Source organism: Pelobates fuscus, chromosome 4 (assembly GCF_036172605.1).
Source record: "Pelobates fuscus isolate aPelFus1 chromosome 4, aPelFus1.pri, whole genome shotgun sequence".
Taxonomy (NCBI): Eukaryota; Metazoa; Chordata; class Amphibia; order Anura; family Pelobatidae; genus Pelobates; species Pelobates fuscus.
The window spans coordinates 235,525,712-235,544,040 of record NC_086320.1 but is presented as its reverse complement, the minus strand read 5'-3'; positions in this window follow the sequence as shown (position 1 = coordinate 235,544,040).

Sequence of the window (18,329 nt, the reverse complement as noted above, 5' to 3'; positions counted from 1 at the left end):
TCCAAGGGTGATATCCCTTTAAGGATTTGGTATCCCTTTTGAGTAGTTCCAGGTTGGTATCCTTTTAAATAGTACCGCTGTGGTATCCCTTTAAGGAGTTCCCTTTAAGGGTCCAAGAATGGTATCTTTAAGGAATTTGAGGGTGCTATCCCTTTAAGGGATTTTTGGGGGTGATATCCCTTTAAGGTTCCAGCACCTCGAACCACTATACATGAGCCACAAGAGCAGATAGGCTAGCTGACAGCCAAGGTATATGTTACTCTTGAGCGCCAAAATCGTGATGGGCGAGAGTAGCAAAACGGCCACCCATATTCTCGCGAGACGCGAGATTAAAGATAGCCGCCAAGGGTAAAGGAAGGGGAACTTGGTCCCTGGAGTCTCGGTAAAGATGGCCGCTGCGTTGTTATGGGCAAATGCAAATATTACAAGTTTTAGAATGACATGTTGTATTTCTTAAACTGTGTACTTTGTCTTTAAGAGATATTGCAAATTGACAAGGTGTTAGAAATGGAACATATTATTTCTCATAGATGTTTCTTTAAGCAATAACCTCAGTGCATAATATGTTTGCGCCATTTTGTCCCAGACGAATTACAATAACAATAATGCATAAACAAGCTTCAAGGCTATACTACGACTCTTTCAGTACACAATATACTGTGGTAACCCCAAGTTAATAGAACTTCCCCAAATCCGGGAATCTCCCACGACTGTGCACTTACGTCTTAGTATAAACAACAGATAAGCTATTCAGACTTTGGGAAGCCATCTTGTCCCAAGTTGATGGAAGTTCCCCCGGTCCGGGAGTTTCCCCATGACGTGTGCACTTGCTTTTAGTTATGGCCTTGTATCTTTGCCAATTTAAGGGAGGTCCTACATTGATTTAAAGTAGACAAGTTACTTTTTCATTTATGAACTATGGTGATCCTAAAATGACGACACCTAAGGTATAAATAGGTGTACTTTTTAAATGTTAAGACACAGAGGAGAGACTTGGAGACAGACGCTGCTCCATCTTAAAATGACTGAGAGGCTGACATGATGACATGTTCAGAAGGGTATGTTAACCTATTAATGATATTTGCAAGCATTTAATTTCATCTTATAAACTCTGCTATAATGGATTTGATATGTCTATATTTATATTTTTTATATAATAAATATCTAAAAGACAAAATCTATGGCTTCCAAGACAATCCTTATTTTATATTGTATTCTCAATTATTTACATATGTTAAATAGAGGATCTCTTACTAACTATATAAAATTATGGCTAAGATATCTGTATGGTTAGCCCTACTAAGTTCTATGCTTTAAGACATTATAGTGGTAAATAAGGGAACCACCAGCGGTTACAGCGTCATGCTCAGGCTACCTCGTGGTCGCCCCACAGACTGCCCTGCACCAAGGTAGTGGATGTTGGAAAGCTTCCAGCACATTACCGGGTGTACGGTATGGGGCAGCCTGAGAGAGCAAGGGCAGTGAGTCCGGCCATCCCCCTGAGGGTGGTAGGAGGAAGGGGTCGAACGGATAGGCCGGAAGAAGGGGTTAATGCCCTGGTGCCGGCGGGAGCCAACGGGAACCACGGGAGGGAAGGGGTTAAGCCCCATAAGACCCCCAGAATCCCCATAAGACCCTGGGGAGAAGGAGGAAAACGGGTAAAGAGGGTCCCCAGATGCCCCAGGTATAGAATGCCAGGAAAAATCGCCAGAAAATTCATGATACATACGGTATAAAGTACATCTACCATAGCTATCCATAAAACCGATTAAGTCAATAATAAAATTTACACCTAACATCTATTAAATCCATGTCATAAAATACATATAAAGCACAAATAATACTAATCTAAACAAAGGATGAAATGCCTATAAAACTGATAAATTACAAGTGATAATAATCACAACTAAAGGTTATGAAATAAGGATTACGTTAAATCTATATAAAATCTATGAAATAACATCTATGAAAAAACACAGCTGCACATAGTACAGAAGCACAACAAGAACATACAGTAAAGTATATAAAAAAATATAATACAGAAACAACCTCAAAGAGGCACTGTAAACATAAAGTAATGGAGAAGAGTAATACTCTGACCTGTCTGCTTGATGGAGCAGTAAAGAAAGAGGAAATGATAAAGGTCACATTGCCTTATGTACATTCTGCTCTCCTGTGATTGGTTCTTTTTTCTACTTGTTTCTTTACTGCTGTATGGAGTTAGTAAAGAGAGATATGCAAAATGCGAAGCCTCTTGTCATGTGGTAAAATTGTGGGTTTTCTGAAGCTTCTTCTATTGTTAAGCTGATAGAGGATGCTTTAATGGAAAATACCAAGAAAAGAATATGGAGTGATATAACCGTGTTTGCAGATTTTATCACTCGATATAGAATGGAGTCCCTTATCGCTTATCACCACTAAGATCACTCCTTAAGTTTTTCATTTTTTTTCTAATCACATTTAAATTCTTACTCTAACATATAAATCCCTTAATAATAATGCCATCTCTTACACCTCAGTGAATATTTCCAAACATTCCCTCTACATGCTCAAACCCTTTAAAAAGCAATCTAACAGGAATTAGATTAGATTGCAATTTAAGGTTAATTGAACTCATTTATACATCATCAACATTTAGATGAGCTTATTTGTATTTTGCAATGCTTAAATAAAAGGGAGAACATTAAACTATATTAGGATTATGTTTACCTTTAAGTATAACACTATTGTAAAGTCTTATTTTATGTTTCCTATGATTAACAGTTCTACAGAGAAGTATATGCTCTTAAATGTTTCCCAAATATCATTGACCCATGTACCGGGTTTTAAAACTTAAGAGTAAATGCAATTTTGTTCTTATATGTTTGTTTTGTAGTGATACCGGAGAAACTGACGGAAGCGAAGCACAGAAAGATGGACACAGGTTTCTTCAGGAAGGAAGAGATTCTTTATTGGATCACCGATCGGGACTCAGAGGGACTAACGTCACCAAAATACAACAAGTTCTGAGCCCCGGACAATAGTGCAGGCTCCTTATATAGGCACATAACTCCTCCCATATTAAGCTCCACCCGCACATTCTCTTGACCAATCAATACAAATAAGAATTAACTTCCTGCTTGACCGCATGGCCTGTCCAGCACAATGGAGGAGGGGAATACTACATCCTGTATTCTTGCACATGCTCCGTACACTACTGATCGTATCTTGCCTCGTGCAACCAACTGATCGATACGTCAGCATATGCACGTACACATGCCACGTGGTAATCTCGGCCTACTAAATTTATTTTTACCGAGATTCCACCACATTCCCCCCTTTGATGCCTCTTGATATTTCACAATTACTTGAGGCATCACTTAACCTTAGTTTGCATACACCGCAAGTTACCCTGAACCAGACCAGACTTAACTTATGATGTGAATCTTCAACACTCATCTTCCTGCATTGGTTCTCCCTGATCTAGAGCCTCATATTTATATATTGCCATTATCTGTGCAGCAGCCTTCCTCTCTGCTATATTTTCTATCAGGCTTTGCACAGACCTAACTACTAAGGGTATAAGACACGGCAGGAGTAGACACAACATTAAAATCAGTAGGACTCCACCTACCACTGCCTTAAGCCCTCCAAACCACTCATACCAGCTACCAAACCAACTACTTGGATTGTACCCTTTCCATACCTGAGTAGGCACATGCGCTAGTTTAACCATATGGCTAGTAAGCTCAGCATTGCTTGCCCTTTGTCATCTATTTGAAGACAGCAATTGCTCAGGTTAAACTTCCCACATACACCTCCCTCTACTGCCAAAAGGTAATCCAAGGCTAATCTATTTTGGTATACTGCTGTCCTCATCCTGGTATTATGCTTCGCTAGAAGATTGAGCGCTTGTGATGTCTCGTTAGTAATAATCTCAACCACCGCCTGTAATCTTATAATACGGTTGAGCATATAAATAGGGGTTCTATAACCAAAGGTACCATCTTCTGCCCACGTGGCTGGCCCATAATAATCTATAATACGCTGGGGAGGCCATTCATTATCTTCCCAGGCGCCTATCTCTATGGGTCCCCTTTTCTTCCTATGATTCACATCATACACTTTAACACCTAAAGTCTCACCTGTTTCAATCGGTAACAAGAAGAAGGATGGTTTGAGCATACCCAACACACATGCCCCTTCCCAGTCCTGTGGCAACTCCGAATAGGCTTTCTTACCACAGATCCAGTACAAATTTGCTGGGGCTCTCCAAGTAGATGTGATGGATAAATCAAACCACACATCCTTTAAATTGGCGTATCTAGCAAACGGGTTAGATGGTTCTGAGACATTTGAAGCCGACCACCAAGTTGTATTCTTTGTATCATCATCATAAGCTTTTTGCCCTAGACAAGTTAATTCTCCTACAGAAGTATTATACATTATTCCTTTCCTTGCTATGCAAACATAACCTATGATGGAGGTCTTTAATCTCCACTCAGATTTACCTCTAACGCTCATATGATAATCGGCTTGTGTAGATATTAATTGGTCAACTGCCTCAGAACCGGACATTATCTCCTTTGCTTCCCAAGGCCATTGGTCTCCCATGTTAGTACCTCCACACACATAGCAGTTGGTAACATTAAGACTGCCGGCAATACTTTCAGCTAAATCAATGAACAGGTTTTTAGCATTATGGGGGATCTTATTATCTATACTCATCTCTTCATAAAAGGAATGGTATACTTGATGAGTTTGGGAGGATACCGTATCAGTCTCTATCCCTATAAACAATACTGTCCCAGGATCTAAACCCGTCCCATATATTTGAAACCCAAATAAATTGCCATACTTGTCTAAGAACTTGTCGGGGTTATTTATAAGTATATGGACTGGATTGCATTCCATAGACTTACAATATGGGCTGGTAGGCAACTTAGTCACTATCATGTCTTTGTCTACTGTCTGTCCCCAAGTTGCCCACCCCACACAAGACCAATATGGGCAAAAGTTATAATCTCTATTTGGGCATCTAGGACTCACATATTTATTTTTACTACTGGGACAAATATATTTATCATTAGACCCATACGTCCTCTCCCATCTAAGATCCCCACATACATTCCACGGCTTTCTACCACTTGATATCGCTTTACACGCATCAAATAGCAGAACACCCGAAGAATGTACGGATTCTAACACCGTCTTATTAATTAGGGTCCCCTGAGGATCTCCATTCCTGAGAGTCAACCAAATTGTACGAGGTTGATACTCCGGACTGAAGCACTTAGGTTCTCCTATTCCTAAATGGCACACACTATATTCTATATTTAGGTATCTGCATCTCGATACATCTCCTTTACACTTGTATTGTGAATGCCAAATTAGGGTTTGGGAAATATGGTTACCTGTTCTTGTAGTCTTAATGCATACCTCACAGCTAGGAGTGTCGGTACCTCTACCTTCCTGGATATAAAAATACACATAAATAAACATTATCATCAACACATCTTTCGCCGTCATCCTCAGTCTTCGTCCGTGCGAAGGCACCTCAGCTTCCAGGATGTAAGGGCTGCAGGGAATGGAGTTCTGCTCGTCTTCACAGGAGTCCCTTCGAGACTTTCCCTGGCTTATATACTATACGTCGGTGGGCGGACAGGCTTTATTATGGCCTTCTCACTCACGCACCAAATCCCTAAAATAATAACATTTTGTAATCCACACAAGTTCCTCGTTACTCCGACTGAGTCGTGCGTTTTAACCGGATCTTGCAGGGATTCTCTGGATCTGCTGTAACTTGCCAAGAATCGACTGCTGCTGGTTTAACCCTGGAGTGATGTATCCACGGAGTGACTTCGGCTACTTTTATCGCTGTAGGGGTAGACAAAAGAACAACATAAGGACCTCTCCACTTGGGCCCTAACGGTACATTATTCCACTCTTTAATCCACACTTGGTCTCCTGGATGGTAACTATGAACAGGGGGATAAATATTCACAGGTAATCTATCTTGTACCCATTTCTGTACCTCCTCCATAGTCTTACCCAACTCTACAACCTGCTGCCGGGTAATTCCTTCTCCCAACTGACTCAAGTCCCCCCTTAAGTTACCAAGTACGGGAGGTGGTCGCCCATACATGATTTCAAAAGGAGAGAGGCCCATCCTTCTGGTAGGGGTACTGCGGATTCGCAATAGAGCTATGGGTAAGAGAACGTTCCACTTAAGTTGGGTTTCCTGACACATTTTAGCCAACTGATTCTTAATAGTTCTATTCATTCTCTCTACCTTACCAGAACTCTGGGGTCTATATGCCATATGAAGCCTCCACTTTATACCAAGCATATGAGTCAGTTGTTGTAGGCACTGATGAACAAAAGCTGGACCATTGTCCGATCCTATAGAGCAGGGTAGTCCATATCGGGGTATTATTTCTCGTAGCAGGAATCTCACAACTTCTCCTGCTTTCTCTGTACGAGTAGGACATGCTTCTACCCAGCCTGAATAGGTGCACACAATTACCAGCAGGTAACGATGTCCACCCGATTTAGGCATCACTGTAAAGTCAATTTGTAAATCGGACATGGGGAGTCCCCCCATAAACTGGACTCCTGGTGGCTTTACTGGTCCTTGTCTTGCATTATTTTTAGCACACGTTACACATCTTCGTAGAATGGCCTGAGTCAAGTTGGACAATCTTGGTATGTAGAAATGTTTTCTGAGAGATTCTTCTGTGCTGTCTCTCCCAGAATGTGTCCCGTTGTGATAATTTTGGACAATTTCTACCGCTAGTGATGCTGGTATGACTATTCTTCCATCTTCTAGCTGATACCACTTGTTCTCCAAATATTTTCCTGGTTCAGTCTTTAACCACTCCTCTTCTTGAGCTGTATAAACTGGAGTCCATTGAGACAGTGGAGTTGGTATAAGAGCAGCTATATGCCCCACATATTCCTGTCTTCCTGATTCAGCAGCACGCTTAGCTGCACTATCTGCCATCCGATTTCCCTTGGTTACATCACCATCTCCTCTCAGATGCGCTCGACAATGTATGATACCGACTTCTTTCGGCTCCCACACTGCTTCCAATAGTTGTAGGATTTCAGCTGCGTACTTGATTTCTTTGCCTTCTGAATTCAGTAGTCCTCTTTCTTTATACAAAGCTCCGTGGGCATGAGTGGTTAAAAACGCATACTTGGAGTCCGTGTAGATATTCACTCTTAAACCTTCAGCCAATTGTAACGCTCGTGTCAGTGCTATCAATTCTGCCTTTTGTGCTGATGTTCCTTTCGCCAGTGGCCGAGCTTCTATCACCTTGTCTATTGTTGTTACTGCATATCCTGCATAGCGGATCCCTTCTTTCACATAACTACTGCCGTCGGTATAATATTGAACATCGGGGTTCTGGATGGGAAAATCACGAAGATCTGGTCTACTTGAGAATACTTCATCCATTACTTCCAAACAATCATGTTGACTTTCAGTAGGTTGTGGCAAAAGGGTAGCTGGATTTAAGGTGTTTACAGTCTCTAAATGCACTCTGGGGTTTTCACACAACATTGCTTGATACTTGGTCATACGGCTGTTACTAAACCAATGATTTCCTTTGTAATCCAACAACGTCTGTACTGCATGTGGGACTCGTACATAAAGTTCTTGACCCAGAGTGAGTTTATCGGCTTCAGCTACTAGCAGGGCGGCTGCAGCTACGGCTCTTAGACAAGGTGGAAGTCCGCTGGCCACTGCATCCAATTGCTTAGACATGTAGGCAACAGGTCTTTGCCATGATCCCAAGTACTGTGTCAATACTCCCACAGCCATTCTTCTTTGCTCATGTACATACAGGTAGAATGGTCGTGTGTGATCAGGTAGACCTAATGCTGGGGCACTCATCAAAGCCTTCTTCACATCTTCAAATGCCGTTTGCTGTTCTTGAGTCCATAAGAAGGGGTCGTGCTCTGTACCTTTGATAGCTGCATACAGAGGTTTTGCCAGTATCGCGTAGCTGGGAATCCATATCCTACAGAAGCCTGCTGCCTCCAAGAATTCTCGCACTTGTCTTCTATTCTTGGGTATCGGTATTTGGCACACAGCTTCTTTTCTCTCTGGCCCCATAATTCTTTGACCTTCAGAGATATGGAATCCCAGATATTTGACAGTTGGCAAACACAACTGAGCCTTCTTTCTAGACACCTTGTATCCTGCCTTCCAGAGAATGTGTAGTAGATCGTGCGTTGCTTGCTGACAGATTTCTTTTGTAACTGCTGCTATCAACAAGTCATCTACATACTGTAACAATACACACTCTCCTGGGATGGACTCGAAATCCAGTAGATCTTGACTTAGAGCTGAACCAAATAGGGTAGGTGAATTTTTAAACCCTTGGGGCAGTCTTGTCCAGGTCATTTGGCGTTTTGAGCCCGTGACAGCGTTCTCCCATTGGAAAGCGAAAATACATTGACTTTCTGCGGCAATTCGGAGGCAAAAGAAGGCATCTTTGAGGTCTAAGACTGTAAAGTAAGTAGCCCCGCCCGGAATTAAAGCAAGCAGGTTATATGGATTGGGTACAACTGGATGTATACTAACAACCGCATCATTGACTGCTCTCAAGTCCTGCACAGGTCGATACTCATCTGTGCCGGGCTTTTGAACAGGCAGCAATGGGGTGTTCCAGGGGGAAGTACAGAATTTTAGGATACCATACCGTATGAACTTATCCAGATAAGATTGGATGTTCTTCTTAGCCTTCTGCGGGATGTGGTATTGTCTTAGGCTCACTGGATAAACCCCAAGTTTTAGTTCAATTTTAATAGGTGGAATATTGCGGGCCAGTCCTGGTGGGTTGTTCTCTGCCCAAACTCCTGGTATGTTGAATAAGGACTCATCACTCCTAGGGTTTTGGCTAGTCAACGCTGTATAAAGTCGCCACTCTTCTTCCTTTGGTACGGATAATGTCATAATACCTGAAGGTCCATTAAACTTTAAGGATGTTGTTCCATTTGGTAGGAACGTAATCTGCGCTTGTAATTTAGATAGCATATCACGTCCCAGCAATTGGACTGGACATTCAGGCATATAAAGGAATTGATGTTTTACTACGTGGCCTCCCAATGTACAGAGTCGACTTTTAAGAACCGGTTTTTCAGCACTTCTTCCAGTTGCTCCTATTACAGTAATAGTCCTTCCAGATGGAGGAGCAACTAGATTAGTCACCACTGAATGTTCAGCACCAGTGTCGATCATGAACGCACTCCTTTTTCCCCCTATTGATACATCGACCATAGGCTCCGCTCGACCAAGGGGGATGGAGCCCGGTCGGTATCAATAGTCCTCCATGACCGTGTCAGCCAATCCTACAAAGTCCCTGCCTTCTCTATCGCGGGACCTTTGCGCTGCTGGGAAATACCTATCTTCCCTAACACTTCCTCTGTTCCCATTGCTCCCTCTATTACCATTACTCCCTCCGGGGCCTCCTCTACCTCTCGCTCTGCCTCTAAAGTTTCCATAACCTGTCCTAGGTCTGTCTCTCTCACACTGTTCTCTTCGAGGACACTCATTTCTCCAATGCCCTTCTTCCCTACAGTATGCGCACTGATTTCTACTTAGAGGTTCCTCATTCCACTTACTATCGCCTCTATCTGGGCCCCGTCTATCTACGCCTGCGATCGCTACCGCTAGCATGTCTGCCTTTCTACGCATCTTGCGCTCTTCCTCTTTCTTACTTTCTGTTTCCCTGTTCATATACACCTTATTCGCTACCTCCATTAGTTGGGTAATAGACATACCTGCAAACCCTTCTAACTTCTGTAGCTTGCGCTTAATATCTCCGTAAGCTTGGCTGACAAAGGCGGAGTTCACCATTCGGGAATTATCTGCGTCTTCCGGATTAAAGGGGGTATACAAGCGGTATGCCTCCAATAATCGGTCATAAAAGACACTGGGCGCTTCATCACTTTTCTGAATCACCTCAACTGTCTTCGACATATTAATGGCTTTCTTTCCTCCTGCTTTCATGCCAGCAATTATAGCGTCTCTATAGGCTCTGAGTTGAACCATATCAGCACCATTTACATTCCAATCGGGATCGGTGTTGGGATAATGTGTTGCGGCCCATGCTGATGGATTGGCTTGATTCAAAGTACGGGCTTTATCCTCTAGCGCTTTAATGGCCGCTTGATTAATTCTTGTCCTTTCCTCATTGTTAAACAAAGTCATTAATAACTGCTGGCAATCAGCCCATGTCGGGTTATGTGTCTGTACTATTGAGGTGAACAGATCAGTCATAGCTTGTGGTTTCTCAGTATACGAGGAATTGTGGGTCTTCCAATTTAAGAGATCGGTTGTCGTGAACGGGACATATACGAAGACTGGGTCAGCATGTGCCATTTGGCCTGCAGCATCGATATAGGCTGACCCGGGATTCAGACGAAGAGGCATCTGATAATGTTTTAATTGTTGGGTACCGGTCAGTTGTCGGGTTTGTATGGGGCTACGTAGAGGGGCGTCAGTTAGAGGTTCCAGTCGGGGAGAAATAGGGCATGAGGATGTGGGAGCTTGGTTTTGGGAAAAGGTAGTAAATAAAACACTTCGAGCCGAGCTAGAAGAAGCTTGACCGGAAGTCTAAAGTGGCGCCAAATCAGGATATTCGGATCTAATGGGGATTGGCTCTGGTTCCGGAAGGGGAGATTTAGTACGAGAGGGGGTGGATTCTATACTGGAGGAGGAAGCGGAAGTGGATGAGGGCAATGAGGGAAGGGTTGCAGGACTTCCTGCATTTGCGTCACTTCCTCTTAACGGAAAGTAAGGGGGTGGCAAAGGGATCTCGGACTCAGGGGGCGTGTCCAAAATGGGCCTAACACCAGTCCTAGTGGACAAACAAGTCCTAGCCACCATGAGGCGACATTGCTCCTCGTGGCATGTCTGAATCCATTTTGGCGAGTCATTTACGGCCTGTCTCCAACAATCAATATAAGGAAACTGCCCGTAAAGTTCAGGCCTACCCGATACAGCCACGTGTAAGCGCTGTACCAGAGTTGGATCCAAACTGCCACGTGGCGGCCATGCCGCAACCAAAGTAGGCCACTCCCTAGTACACAAAGTGACCAAACGTACAGGAGACATTTTAACCCCAAAATCACATGTCTTGAATCCCTTTTTAAAATTCTTCACCATACAACCTAAGGGATCCGGAATCGTTGCCTGCGACGCGCCCATACTTATCAATGGAACGTCGTTGACAACGAATACTATGCACGCGTACTATTCAACAGTCACACCCGTTTCCTCTGGCAACAGCACCACGTGGTACGGTTACCAAGTGAAACATACACAATAACACAATAAACACTCAGGGAATTCCCGTACACACACAGCTGTTACACCAGTCACTAGATAATCAATATTATGCCCTTTGGCGAAACTATACAGTCACTCACGCTATAATTCTCTATATACGAATTACCCGTCTATAACACACCCCAGTAACATCGTCTTTTACAAATAGCGGTTACAGTACGGTTAGCATAGGTCAAAGCACAATTTAAGGTCACAATACAATTATTAGTGGTTATGGTGTTAAACATGCAATAGACGACAATGATTAGTACTTATATACAGTGTCAGTAAATATACAGGGTTATGGTACCGTGCACTATAATACAGCAACACACTATTAACACTCTCGCTAGACGGCTGAGCTCGCGCTATCTAACAAGATATACACTTTACTAAACAATCTTTATCACATTTACAATTCCCAACTAAACTATTGGCCAGTACCTTGAATGGACTACCAAAAACAATCTACATACGTTTTGGTTAGCCACACTGCCCAAGCACCACATATAGCGAGCTAGAGGACCGAATTTACACAGACGCCTCTTAGTCGATTACTATCAAAAATCTAGTGGGTTCCAAATTTACACGCCTTCCCACTTAGCCAAGATAGGTTGAGAGCTAGCGAACCGAATTTACACAGACGCCGCTTAGTCTCCCGGTCCCTCCGACCTAGCGAACAAAATATACACCCTAGAACGCTAGTCTAGATAAGACACCGGTGTCCGGCTAGGGCTATTTACACCAGAGCCCCGCCTGACTAACAAAATCAAACGGTCTGACTAAAGAGCGTTCGATCGAGCGGTGCGCCTTCGCTCCTTCCCTCCGACAGAGGGGGCAGATTCCATACACAATTCAAACCCCTGATGGGCCTACCGCACAATCGGTATACCCCTAGTGGGTCTGCCGTCTAAAACAGCAGTTGTCTTACCTCCTCGTTCCTGAACCTGAGTTCACACTCATCGACGGGGACACCCCAGCACTTCTTACGTAGAGGCCGATGATCTCCTGGACAACAGACCAGTGGCGCCGAGACGAAGGGAGGTCCACGCAGAAGTTCAGGGGTGCAGCCGTAGAGAACGTGGGCAAAGATAGACCGTCTCACGCCTCTGCCTCTCAGCTACCGTTGAACGATGAGCTTCCCGGCCAATGCACCAAATGATACCGGAGAAACTGACGGAAGCGAAGCACAGAGAGATGGACACAGGTTTCTTCAGGAAGGAAGAGATTCTTTATTGGATCACCGATCGGGACTCAGAGGGACTAACGTCACCAAAATACAACAAGTTCTGAGCCCCGGACAATAGTGCAGGCTCCTTATATAGGCACATAACTCCTCCCATATTAAGCTCCACCCGCACATTCTCTTGACCAATCAATACAAATAAGAATTAACTTCCTGCTTGACCGCATGGCCTGTCCAGCACAATGGAGGAGGGGAATACTACATCCTGTATTCTTGCACATGCTCCGTACACTACTGATCGTATCTTGCCTCGTGCAACCAACTGATCGATACGTCAGCATATGCACGTACACATGCCACGTGGTAATCTCGGCCTACTAAATTTATTTTTACCGAGATTCCACCACAGTAGGTATGTATTTTAATATGCGAAAATAAATATCAAGATTTTTGGGATTACAGCACAGCTGTATCAATAATTATGCTGGCTCTGTTGCAAATTAACATGACAATTTACTTCTGTTTTAGGGCATAAAGTTATTAAACTGGTAAAAGAACACACAGAATTTTTTTCCAATTTAGTCTATTAAATAGCAATTGTAAAAAGGGATAGATCTCTAACAGTGTTTCCCAACCCAGTCCTCAAGGCACACCTACCAGTCCAGGATTTAAGGATTACCCAGTTTTGTCTAAGGTGTTTTTAGAAAAAAACAGAAAAAACACCTTAGACAAAACTGGGTAATCCTTAAATCCTGGACTGGTAGGTGTGCCTTGAGGACTGGGTTGGGAAACACTGCTCTAACATGATGAATGTCACTGAGATCTCATAACCTTACCCACAGGGGAAAATAAATATATAAATCAATTTAAATTCACTCACAAACCCCCCCTCCCCCCAAAAATGGGGAAGTGGACAAAACAGTTGCCACATAGAAACAAAATAGGGCATAATTAAAACAAACAGATACCCTTAATAACTTTCATAAGCTAATTAAGAACAACTACAAATATTTCCACATCCACTTTGTGTGAAATGTAAGACCCTACTGTAAACACAGTCTCAAATTGAATAGAGAAAACTACCTCAATAAAGAGATAGAAAGTGTTTTTTTACAGTGCCCAAAATGTAAAAGCTGCTCAACACTAAAAGTGGAATACCCCTTACCCACAATAAAAAACAAATATACAGAAATAAGGTATACAAATTATACCAAACAAGTGGAGCGCTCTAAACAGTAGAGGGGTTTAGTCACCCCTTTGGTACAGTGACAGTCTTGAAAAACTTGAATGTACATATAAAAGGAACAAGAAAAACAAAAATATAGTGCAGATGTTCCAAAATGGATAATTGGTAGTAAGTAATGACTGAAACCACTCACATGGACAGGAGCCTATATGGTATTGGCTCCGTAAAAGGATCCTTTATGCTTTTAGGGCAGCAACACACCCCTTTATCCCAGGTAGTGTCCCTCCAGGAGTATACAACGAGAAGAAAAGCAGAAAAACAACTGTGTAGAATTGCACATACTATAATGGTATTTTGAAATATAAATAGTTGTGCTCACCTTCTGCAGAGCCCTGAAATCCCGGCTCTGAGGTTGATAAACAATGTGCTACTTTAGAGGGGGAATAGCACTCTCCCCAATGGAGTTCCTGATGGCTAGAAAGGACTTTGGACTAAAGTATAAAATAGTAAATAACATTTATTGTTAATACATTAAAAACAAAATAAATGGGTACTTAGAAAGTAAAAAGATCCAATAAAAGTCCAATAAAAAGTCCAGAATAATCAGCTAAACAGTCTCAAATTGCCCACTCTCTTTTCTAATTTATTGCATATGGTGGTGTTAAAATAAAGGTTAGCGGCTTTTTCAATCTAAGGGGTAGGGAGCTATGATGTAGGATGCGGTGATGCTTTAAGGAGAGATGCTGTGAGGCCGCCTGATGCTGCTGTTTTGTTTCCCCCCCGTGCGGATGTTTGTTCCTGCCATGTTCCTTGAGCCGAGTACGGACACAGCTGTCTGCTGATATAGCAGTCTCCGGATCTACAAAGCTTGTGGCTCACGTGGAGTTTCCCCATCGGATTTATACACAAAGAATTTTCCGCAATAACCTTTGTCATCCAAAGGGTACAGCATTGTGGAGTCTCCTGTACACAAGGCACTGTTCTGCACGTGGCAAATGCCGGGGGGAAGAAAAACCTAAATTCAAGTGTAAACTTGATCATTAACTTATGTTAAGATAAGTCAAAGAGAAGTGACCTTTTTCTATGCTCTTTCTTCATTTACTGCTGTTCAATTTCCCCTTGGGGACAGAGCGATTAATGCAAGCATGTGGTATTGCTATTGAAGACTTGCTGAACGCCTAAATTCAGCATTAAGGTATAAGAATCACCAACTGAAGTTAAATAATCTCACTAATATAATTGTGAATGGGAAAGATGAAAGAGAAAGTACAGATATAAGGTGAGTTAGGGAACTGAAACATAAAATCATCATTATAAGCAACAAGCCTTTCTTCAAGGGTGATTTAAGATTTAAAGCAACATCACAAACAAAGCTAATATTTTGCTGCCGATCTCTCTAACTTGGTACTCAAACCCTTCAGTACATTACAACACAGCGGAGTCAGGATGCGGACTCTTCACAGACAGAGAGAAAGAGGTTTGTTTTGTTTTGTTTTTTTACTTATAAAAAAATAAATAAATAAATAATAAGACAGAGAAGAGGCTTTCCTTTTTTACTCCGTCTCATCTGCAGAGACAAGAAGAAGAGCTACAGAGAGAACTGGATACTTCAGCCTCGATCTCAAGGGTTAGGAGCAACTTCTCCTCCAAAGGCTACATCTACTAAACAGCTCTTTCAGGGGATTACTCAGGAGGCCTTACAAGAATACCTAGACACCTGTTTAGAGAAAATAAAAAAAAAAAATACAAACACACCCCTGAGCGGTGGGTGGGGGCCCTAAATACTAATAAGGGGGGGACCTAATGTCCTCCCCCTTGCTCCCACCCCTGAGCGGCGGGTGGGGGCCCTAAATACAAATTTGGGGGAACCTAGTCACCCCTCCCCCCCAAAAAAAGATACCTATCCCCCCTACCTAACCCCCTCACCCTAAAAATAATGAGGGGGGACCTTTAACTAAGAACCTGTAAAAAAAATAGAAAAAAAAACAAAAAAAAACTTACCATTCAAAGTTTTCTTTCTTCTAAAATCGTATTTTTTCAGCCCCAAAAAAGGCCAAATAAAAAAACATAATAACTGACGCAATAAAAAAAAAAAAAAAAAACGAGCGCAAAAAAATAAGCCATCTTCACCCATGAAGGGCTCCGTGCAGACTGAGCTCTGCAGGGCAGGGGAAGGCTTATAAAGCCTTGCCACGCCCTGCAATTAGGGTAAGAACACTCTGATTGGACGGTTTAAGCCAATCAGAGTGCTCTTTGTCATTTTACACAGCGTGGGAAAATTCCAAAGAACTTTCCCACGCTGTGTAAAATGCCACAGAGCACTGTGATTGGATGGATTTCAAGCCATCCAATCACAGTGCTCTGTGTCATTTTACACAGCGTGGGAAAGTTCTTTGGAATTTTCCCACGCTGTGTAAAATGACAAAGAGCACTCTGATTGGCTTAAACCGTCCAATCAGAGTGTTCTTACCCTAATTGCAGGGCGTGGCAAGGCTTTATAAGCCTTCCCCTGCCCTGCAGAGCTCAGTCTGCACGGAGCCCTCCATGGGTGAAGATGGCTTATTTTTTTGCGCTCGTTTTTTTTTTTTTTTATTGCGTCAGTTATTATGGTTTTTTATTTGGCTTTTTTGGGGGCTGAAAAAATAAGATTTTAGAAGAAAGAAAACATCGAATGGTAAGTTGTTTTTTTCTAATTTTTTTTTACAGGTTCTTAGTTAAAGGCCCCCCCCTCATTATTTTTAGGGTGAGGGGGGTAGGTAGGGGGATAATAATTTTTTTTTGGGGGGAGGGGGTGACTAGGGTCCCCCCATTTGTATTTAGGGCCCCCACCCACCGATCAGGGGTGAGGGCCAGGGGGGAGGACATTAGGCCGCCCCCTTATTGTTTTTTTTAGGGCCCCCACCCATCGCTCATGGGTGGGGGCCGGGGGGACACAGTAAAGGTTGGGGCCAGGAGAGTAGGCCCCCCTCATTTTTAAGGCCCCCACCCACTGCACAGTGGTGGGGCCTGGGGGAGGACAGTAGATCCCCCCTCATTATTTTTATGGCCCCCACCCGATGCTCATGGGTGGGGGTGGGAGGACAGTAGGTCCCCCCGTTGTGATTTATGGCCCCCACCCACCGTGCAGGGGTGGTGGCCGGGGGGGAGGACAGTAGTTCCCCACTTAGTTTTTTTGTTTTTTTTTTTGGGCCCCCATCCCATTTATGGGGGCCATAAATCACAATGGGGAGGAACCTACTGTCCCCCCACCCGGCCCCCACCCCTGAGCGGTGGGTAGGGGCCCTAAAAAAAACAATAAGGGGGTGGACCTACTGTCCCCCCCGGCCCCCACCCCTGAGCGGTTGGTGGGGGCCCTGAAAAAACAAAAAAAACAAAAACAATAGGGGTGGACCTACTGTCCCCACCGGCCCCCAATCCTGAGAGGTGGGTGGGGGCAATAAATACAAATGGGGGAGACCCTTGTCACCCCCTCCCCCCCAAAAAAAAATAATCCCCCTACCTACCCCCCTCACTAGTGATGTACCGAACTGTTCGCTGGCGAATAGTTCCCGGCAAACATAGCGTGTTCGCGTTCGCCACCGCGGGCGAACACATGGGCGCCCCCTATTCGTCATCATTGAGCAAACTTTGACCCTGTGCCTCACGGTCAGCAGACACATTCCAGCAAATTAGCAGCAGACCCTCCCTTCAACACCCTCCCACATCCCTCCCAGCATCCGTTTTAGATTCATTCTGAAGCTGCATGCTTAGTAAGAGGAGGGAAAATGTAGCTGCTGTTCATTAGATAGGGACATTTTTAGCTAGGCTAGGGTATTCAGTGTCCACTACAGTCCTGAAGGACTCATCTGATCTCTGCTGTAAGGACAGCACCACAAAAAGCCCTTTTTAGGGCTAGAACATCGGTCTGCTTTTTTTTTTTTGTGTAATGTAATTGCAGTTGCCTGCCTGCCAGCTTCTGTGTCAGGCTCACAGTGCATACTGTGCCCATTTGCACAGTGCCACCACTCATATCTGGTGTCACAATAGCTTAAGCTTGACATTTAAAAAGAAAAAAAACGTTTTTCACTGTAATAGATTGAAGAGCAGTTAGTTGTCTGCCAGCTTCTGTGTCAGGTTCAGAGGATACTGTGCCCATTTGCCCAGTGCCACCACACCACTCATATCTGGTGTGACTATAGCGTGCCTTTAAAAACAAAAAAAAAGTGTTTCACTGTAAGCTAATAGCAGTTAGTTGTCTGCAAGTGTCTGGGTGTCAGGCCTTCAGCGTGTGCTCTGCCAACCTCAGCAAGTGTAATTTGCCACTCATATCTGGTGTCTCTATAGCGTGCATTTAAAACCCAAAAACAGCAAAAAAGCAGCAGTTAGTTGTCTGCCAGCTTCTGTGTCAGGCTCAGTGGATACTGTGCCCATTTTCCCAGTGCCACCACTCATATCTGGTGTCTCTATAGCGTGCCTTTACAAAGAAAACACTTTTTTCACCGTTATAGATTGAATAGCAGTTAGTTGTCTTCAAGCGGGTGTGTCAAACCTACAGCGTGTACTCTGCAGACCTCTGCCATTGCACATTGCCACTCATATCTGGTCTCACAGTAACTTACACATAGTACCACTAATCCCCCCAAAAATGACAGGCAGAGGCA